Genomic DNA, 8,598 nt, shown 5'->3' with positions numbered 1-8,598 from the left:
CAAACTTAAAAATAATGCATTGTTTTCATATGGCAACACTTGCATTGGCTTCCAAACAGAATTTTGAGTGGATTCAAGCCCAAATTCGTGTACTGTTCCATTCATACCATGCATAGAGGTGGAAATATCAACTTGCATAAACACTTGTTTTCACTAATTCCACTTGCCAAATGCCTAAACATGATTAAGAACTTGATTAACAGATGATATATAAGTGAAACCCTAATAGATTTCAGCATTAACACCACTACATTTTCAGATCTAAAAAATTTTCCTCAAATTTTCTCTCTCAATTTTCTTTGAAATTCTGCAAACACCTTGCATTGTTCTTGATTCATTCATCACCTGGAAGGATTATGGAGCATTTTTGAAGCAAGATCCATCAAGTTTCGTGCAGATTTGAAGCTGTTGAAGTTCACACTCATCCATGGCAGTTGAGAATTCTGTTGGAATCAAGCACGATTAAACCTTCATTCTTCATCCAATCAACTTCATAAGCACTTTGGAAGATCTGTTTGCACATTGCAAGGCTCGAATCCATCATTTCCAATTCTGTTTTCTCCAAGAGGTCAGAACTCGAGTTTCTCCTTTCTTAAATTGATTATGTGATAGTTGTAGGTCTTGTGATGCTGGTGAAACTGAGCTTTGTTTCATTAAATTTCATGTAGAAACGAGTTAGTTATAGTGAATTAGGGTTTCATGTGTGAAAATGTATGTACTCGATTCTCTTGATATATGTTGAATAAGCCTTAACCAAGCATGGATCCGTGATGTGTGTTACAAGATCTATCCAATGATATGCTTATTTTGTGTTTTTGAGAAATTTGTTCATGATCCATGATGAACTCGTATGAATGTTGATGAGAAATTTCCAGAAATCCATTTTGATCCTCCAAAACCCTTTCCTTGCGTTTCGTTTGTGTTTGTGGATAACGCGTTTCTGATTGGCTCATGGGGACTCCATGCAGCGCGCATCATTGGCCAGGCGAGAGGTTGACTTCGGTTGACTGCCAGCACATTAATGAAACGACTGCGTTTCTTGTGCTGGCGCCTCATTTTTAAAAATCCATTTAATTAATCTATTTTATTCCATTTTAAAATCCTACTCAGTTCGAATCCTGCTCACAGCATTTTCCCAAATTGCATTCCATTTTATTCATGTTTCTTCATCCATATTCATGTTATGTTCTTCATATTTTTTTTATTTTTCATTCACTTTGAAAATTCATAACTCCATGAATAATGATCCAAATGACCTGGGAGTTTTTGCATGTTGTTCCTTATGATGTCTAGTATTTTATGAGATTTTTTCCAGAAATTATGCACGGTTGGAATTTAATTTTGCCTAGGGATTGTTCACATGTGTGCTATCTTGTACCTTGCTTGCCATTTGCTTTGTGAAATGATGAATTTTAATCCAATGCCTTTGAAACTTTGCATGCTTAAACTAGACATATTTAGGGACCTTTTGGTGTTGAGTTTGCATTTTTAGCATTTCTGGTTGTTGAGATATAATCTGGTTAATGTAGGTGTGACAATGTGTGTCACACCATTGCTTGCTCAATTTGATGATTTTCTTTGCCATGCCAAATAAATGCCAATTGATGTGATTTTTTGCATGATGCTTCTTCTGGATGTTAGGATTGATCATGAAGTTTTGTGGAATTTTTGGAATGATTTCTGATTTGTTTGAGTTTTTGTCTTGCGGAATGACCATTTGTGGACTTTTGAATAGTCATGAACTTCAATGATTTGTGAAATGATGGTTGTGTATCATATGAACTTGAAATTTTGCACATTGTTTCTAGACACTTTGAAGTTTATTGTGGCTTTGGTTTGATGTCTTTATCATGTTTGGATTCTGTTTTAGGCTTGTGCTAAGTTGATATACCAATTGTGGTCCTATTTGAGCTTGTTTGTGCTTACCATGACTTGATGAATTTGATTGCCACGCTTAAACTTGTCCAAATGCCTTGAATTTTGGTGTGATGATCATGTGATGTGTGCTGTTTAGCCATGATTTTTATTGAATCATTTTTGAATTGATGTGGATTTGTTCATTCTGTTGCTTCAATGAGTTTCCAATTTGCATGCCTTGCCTTATATGATTTGTGAAATGAATTTGGTTGATGCTATTGACATGGGACCACTTGGATATTGTTCTTAATTGATTGAGCTTGATTCATGTCAATTTTCATGTTCTGTTTTGGATTATTTCTCCACCTTTGACCCTAGGCCTTGTCCTAGTGGTTTGTGCTTATGTTTGAGCTTTGTTTTCAGGACAAGAAGCATATGGCCTTGAGGAATTGATTCATTGGTTTGAGTTGCCTATTTGGTTGATGTTGATTAACATTGAGTTGTTTTGTAGGTTTCTTTTAGCTCATTTGAGTTTGGGCTTGTGCCTTGCACATTGATGCTTGGCTTGTTTGACTATGTCTGTTGACTGTTGACTATTAACTGTCTGTTTAGTTCATTTTAGTTGGGTACTGATTGAGTTGGATTGTTTTCAGGTACTTTAGTTGCTTAAGTTCATTGTGAACTTGCTTTTGCTTTGCTTGATTGCTTAAGCATTAAGGTATAACTTCTCTAACTTCATGTAGTCTGGAAGACCTGTCCTGTTACTTGGGCAGGCACCTGTCTGAAGTCCTCCTTAAGAGGCAATGCTTGTGTTTGTTTATCATTGTGCCCTGTACATTCAAAGACCTCCTAAGTGAAGAGGCATTGGCAGATACAACAGATGTGTAGTCCATCTCCTGCTACTCAGTGTGTCATCCACTTTGCTCACACACCTTGTGTTGATGCATTGTGGATAATAGCCCAAGATCTTTGTTGTGTCAGTCATGTGGATAGAAGAGTTCCAACTTTCTGAACTCCCACACTTTCATTTGTCTGAAGCTCTCCCGGGCCAGGGATAAGAGCTATGAGGCACACCCCTCACTTCCTATTTCACCTGCTTCACCCTAACTCTCAATGTTAGGGTTAAGAGCTAACACCACCCTGTTACAGTGGTTTGTTTGTCGAGGTTGATATGACCCCTCGACTAAAACCTAACCTTGATTGAGCCAACTGATTGCATATAGTGTGTGCTACTTGTGCTTGTATGTTTGTGCTTTTTAGTTTAGCTTGCTTCCTGTGCAAGTTAGGGTTAGTTTGGCTTGCTTCCTGTGCAAGTCATGTTTAGGTTAACTTGCTTCCTGTGCAAGTTAGATAGAAACCTTAACATAGGGCTATGATGCATGATAACTTCTAGGCTCGAGTCGTAGTCTCCCTAGTAGTTTGTGTCTCCCCTTGTATCTGGTTAGGCTAGTCCTTTGTCCCTGCGTAGGGGAACTACGTTGCCCTGATCCTCATACCAGATGAGGTACGTAGGCAGGAGATGAGTTGATCTCTCCGGGCGCCCTTTTGTTTTGTTTGTGTGAGTTGTCTCTCCTTTTCTGGTTGGAGTCCGATGTAAGTCCAGCGATTGGCATTCGGTTTCCAGTTTCTTTGTTGGAGTCTGACGTAAGTCCAGCGATTGGCAGTTGGTTTCCTGTGTGTGTGTTTGTTGGTTCGGAGTCTGATGTAAGTCCAGCGATTGGCAGTCGGTTTCCTGTATGGTTTTGTTTGGCGTGCGTTAGCCGAGCTACGAGTGCTCTGATTCTTCTTTAGTCCGAGAAGATACGTATGCATAGGATGCGACATCCTAGCGAGCACGTTTCCCCCTGTCCCGAACTACGTCGACTCTGATGTCTGTGCCTGACAGACTACGTAGGCCCAAGATGCGATATCCTGCCGAGTCAGTTTCGTTTGTCTTTCTGTGTCTCCTTTCAGCCAGTGTTTGATGTTTGTTTGAACAACGTTTAGCAACCTTTATCCTTCCTTTTGTGCGTGGATCCCGTCGAGTACGACGGATGCGTAGGGGTGCTAATACCTTCCCTTCGCATAACCGACTTCCGATCCCATTTCTCTTTGGTCGCGAGACCATGTTCTTTCCAGGTTTACTTCGAGCGTTTCCTTTCCCTCTTTGGGATAAATAACGCACGGTGGCGGCTCTGTTGTTTTGTTTTCCCGCCGGTTTTTCGCGTAATGCAACAGCTGGCGACTCTGCTGGGGATCGAACCCAGAGTCTCTGGTTAGGGTTTGGTTGCTTTTGCTGTTTCATTTATTGCATTCATTTATTTATTGTTTTCATTTATTGTTTGCATTTATGTTCGCATTTCATTCATATTCATCTGTGCTGTGTTGTCTCTCTGTTGGGGTGGGAGTTACATGAGGTAAAAGGCCCAATACCCAGGCTATGAGTGAAATCTAGGACACATAGGAATAGAGTGATTCATGGGAAGCGGGTGGTATTGCGCCACTTAGCGGAACATTGATATCACGAGCAGTTCAGACTCTGATGGGGTATTATCGTTACATACTTCGGGTGTGTATATGATGATATTCTATGAAAGGGTTATTTATGTTGCGTTTCTCTCGACTTTACCCTGACCTAGATGACACCCGTGAGTGGGGAGGGTTTGAATCATTTTGCAGGTACAGATGGTGACTTTGGTTCAGATGAACTTATGGGCACTTACTTCTGTCACGCCGAAATTCTGTCTGTGATATCTATCAGTGGGTTCCGTTTATTTCGGATCCCCGGGTTGAATTTGAGAGTACTTGTTCAGAGGATCTGGTTGTCGTCCGTTCAGTGGATGTTCCTGTGATGATAGTGATGTAACCTCCGGTTCCGTTTATTTCGGAACTCCCCAAGTTGGATTTATGGTGACTTAGTCCCTCAGATGACTGTGACTGGTTCAGAGACTTAATAGGTCTTCAAATGACTTGGTGGCACAGTGGCCTGCATTCATGCATTTGAATCAATCCCATTTCGCATTCATCTGCATTAAACCCCTGTCTATCCGTACTCAGGGTTCATTTTTTGATTAAGATTCTGGTGGAGAGACATCCAGATGTCAAAATGTTGTTGATGAAATATTGTCTGTCTCGATGAAACCAGAATCAAAGGACAAAATATTCCTAGTACGGATAGACATTGCATGCGTGAGTCATATTAACCTGTTTGCTGTTTTGTAGGTGTCAGTATTCAACCGGTGCGCATAGCTCCTTCGTTCAGATATCCAGTCAAACTCAACAAACTCAGACTGATGGATCCACCTAACGCCAATATTCTCGAACTAAAAGAGATGATGAGGGAGTTGTTCAGTGTTGTGCAAGGGCTTGCCTTGGGGCAGAAAGCAATGGCGGAGAGATTGGAAAGGATTGAAAGCTGGATGATCAAGGAGAAATATCAGGAAAAGACTCCGTCATCCGAAGAAAACAAATCCTCTGGCACTGTAGTAAAGAAGCCCTCTGGCAGTGGTCAGCTCAAGAAGGAGGTTGAATCAGGTGGGTTGCAAGCTAAAAAAGAACGCGGTAAAGATCGGTACCACCCTTATGCTGCCATTGTAACCATTCCTGTCGGTAATCCACCTGTACAACAGCAACAACCACCACCTCAACCGAAATCACCGAAAGTTAAGAGCCAAGTGAAGAAGGGGAAGACGGATCGTCAGTTTGATAAGCCACCTATGACTTATACCCTTCTGTTCAAAAGGTTGAGGGATCTGGGGTTAGTCCGGCCAAGGATATTGGTTCCTGTAGAACCGCATCGGAGGCCTCCAAATTACGACGAAAATGCTAAGTGCGGGTTCCATTCTGGGGCACCAGGACATAATATTGAGGGTTGTAGAGCTTTCAAGCACGTCGTCCAAGACATGGTGGATTCTAAGGCCATCAGTTTGGCGCCAACACTGAATGTTAACCCTAACCCCGTGCCAGGTTCCGTGGGGGTGAAAGTGGTGTCAAAGGAAAAGAGAGGAACAAAGGTGACTGAGGGGGATCAGTTAAAAACCTCAGTGTCTGTGGTCTCAAAACATCTGATGAAGAGTGGAGCTTTCCCTAGTATTGATAACTGTTATGCGGCTGTCGCCACAAGTGAGTGTGCAATGATGAGGGAGACGACTCAGAAGATGTCGGAAGTAGAAATGGACGGTGAAAAATCTGAAACACCAAGTCAGGCAGTTGAAACCGCCAGGGTGGGGAACGCCATCTGTGCTGAGAAAGAGAAGAAGCTGTCCATTTCTTCTTACAAACAGGCCATGGAAGTGGTGAAGAACAGAGAAGCCCTAGGCTGGGGAAAGATCATAGACATTATGGTGAAAGCGGATATGTTCGGGGTTGGCTATCAGCCAGATCAAGAGTCGTCTAGACAGAACAGAGGACGTCGTCCACCGTTCACATTCGTTAGTGCCGGAATGCTGGATCCAGGTCACGCCTGTACAGTGGGTGAAGAGATTGACTGTGACCGCGAGCTTGAGTCGTGGATAAAATCGTGCGTACCAGGGAACTGGAAGGCCTCCAAGATCATCACTGTCACTCATCCGGAAGAGTAGTATTTCTGTTTTTCAATTCTGTTTGCATGAAAGCCATACGTTTTGCCCGAAACGTAATGGTCCATTGTAAGGGCCATCTTATGTGTTTCATTTTGCAACAGTTTGCATCAGTAATAAATGGATGTTTTTGTGATTAAAAAGCGGTGTTCCCTGTCTTTCATTTATTTTTGCAGTTTTAAAAAATAAAAATGGCAATGTGTATTTTCATTTTTCTTTCCTTTTGATTTGTCTTGTTCCGACCTCAAAAGTAATTATTCTCCTGGTCTCGTTGATAACAATTCGGTTACACCTCTGTATGACTTCGATAATCCGATCTATCATGCCGAAGAAGAAGGCGAAGAAGATTGTAATCTGTTGGAATTAGCCAGGTTGTTAAGACAAGAGGAGAAGGTGATTCAACCGCACGAGGAGCGATTCAAGATTGATATTCCAGGCACCGCCGAGGTAAGGAAGTGAAAGTTGGGCCGCTTCAGGGGCTAATATAAAGAGCAGAATGGTAGCATTGTTGAAAAAGCATGTGAATACCCTCGCCTGGTCGTATCAGGATATGCCAGGTCGGATACCGATGTCGTTGTGCACTAGCTACCATGGAGAGAAGACTGTTCTCTAGAGAAACAGAACGTCGGTGCCACATATCAGAGTGACTCTGTTTTATGGTATGATTCATCGTAGAATCAAATGTTATGTTGATGACATGATAGCAAAGTCCCAAGCAGAAGAGGGGCATCTGGTGGATCCGGGGCAAGTTGTTTGACCGGATCGAAACAACTCAGACTGAGGTTGAGTCCGAATCAGTGCACTTGTGGAGTGTTGTCCGGTAAGTTGCCGAGGCTTATTGTGAACGAAAGAGGAATCGAGGTCGATCCTGCTAAAAAAAAAAGAGAAAGAAAGAAAAGAAAAGAAAAAAAGCAATGCAAGGAATGCCTGAACCGAAAAAAAGAGAGCAAACGGTCAGGTGGATATTGCCAAGAGGCATTAAAAAAGAATAAGTTGCAGGAACCTCTGATTTTGTTAATCTGGTACTTAACAGCCCTCAAGGGGTCTATGAGGTGCGTATTGGGTCAGCATGACGAGTCTGGTCGAAAAGAGCATGCAATTTACCTTAGCAAAGAGTTTATCGATTGTGAAACAATACACTCACTGCTCAAGAAAACTTGTTGTACTTTGGCATAGGCTGCTCGCCGACTGAGACAGTATATGCTGGTTCATACCACTTTGTGGATGTCCAAGATGGATCCGGTTAAGTATGCGTTTGAGAAGTCAGCATTGACCGGACGGGTTGCAAGAGGGCAAACGATTCTAACTGATTTGCGATTTTCAGTATACCTCTCAAAGAGCAGTAAGGGGGAGTGTACTGTCTGATTATCTCGCCCAGCAACCTATAACCAAGGAAGTTTGAGTTCCCTGATGAGGATATCTCGAGGTGCTCAAATCGAAAGATTGTGAGGAACCGATCCCGGAGGAGGGGCCTGACACTGAATCCGAACGGATTCTGATGTCTGATGGGGGAAGTTAATGTGGATGAGTTAGTGCCGCTTTGGTTACGCCAAAAAGATCCCACATTCCTTTTGCTGCCCGGATAACATTTGAATACACCAACAATGGTGGCTGAGTACGAAGCTTGTATCTTGAGTATCGATCTTCCGTGCGTATGTCTACTGGGGCAACGCAGCGCTCGCTCGTGTATGAGATAGAAGTGGTATTACCTACTGAAGCCTAGATCCCATTGTGGAGAGTCCTGATGGATGAGAAATTAGAAAAGGCTGAGTAGATAAGGACTCGGTATGACGCGTTGAGCCTGACTAAGGAAAAGAGGCTGACAGTTATTTGTCATGGGGCAGTTGTACCCAGTGAATGAAGCGTGTTGTTGACCGAAAAGTGCGACCTCGTGCGTACCACGTGGGAGAGATGTATCGAAAAGGATCCTTCCTCCTCGACGATCGTAGGGGCAAGCAGATATATAGTTATGGATCCCATTCGTGGTCAAGAAGGTTTTCTCTGATAGAGCCTTGTGGTTGACGACTACGGATGACGAAGATTTTCCATCCCCTGTGAATGCGGACGCAATTAAAAAATACTTCGTATAAAGAGACCCGCTGGACAAAAAGAATAAAAGAGTCCAGACAAAAAAGGGCATCCCGGCGAACCAAAAAACAGAAAGAAAAGGTTCGGGCAAAAATTA

This window comes from Lathyrus oleraceus, chromosome 7 (genome assembly GCF_024323335.1).
Source record: "Lathyrus oleraceus cultivar Zhongwan6 chromosome 7, CAAS_Psat_ZW6_1.0, whole genome shotgun sequence".
Lineage (NCBI taxonomy): Eukaryota > Viridiplantae > Streptophyta > Magnoliopsida > Fabales > Fabaceae > Lathyrus > Lathyrus oleraceus.
Note: the sequence above shows the minus strand (reverse complement) of the source record.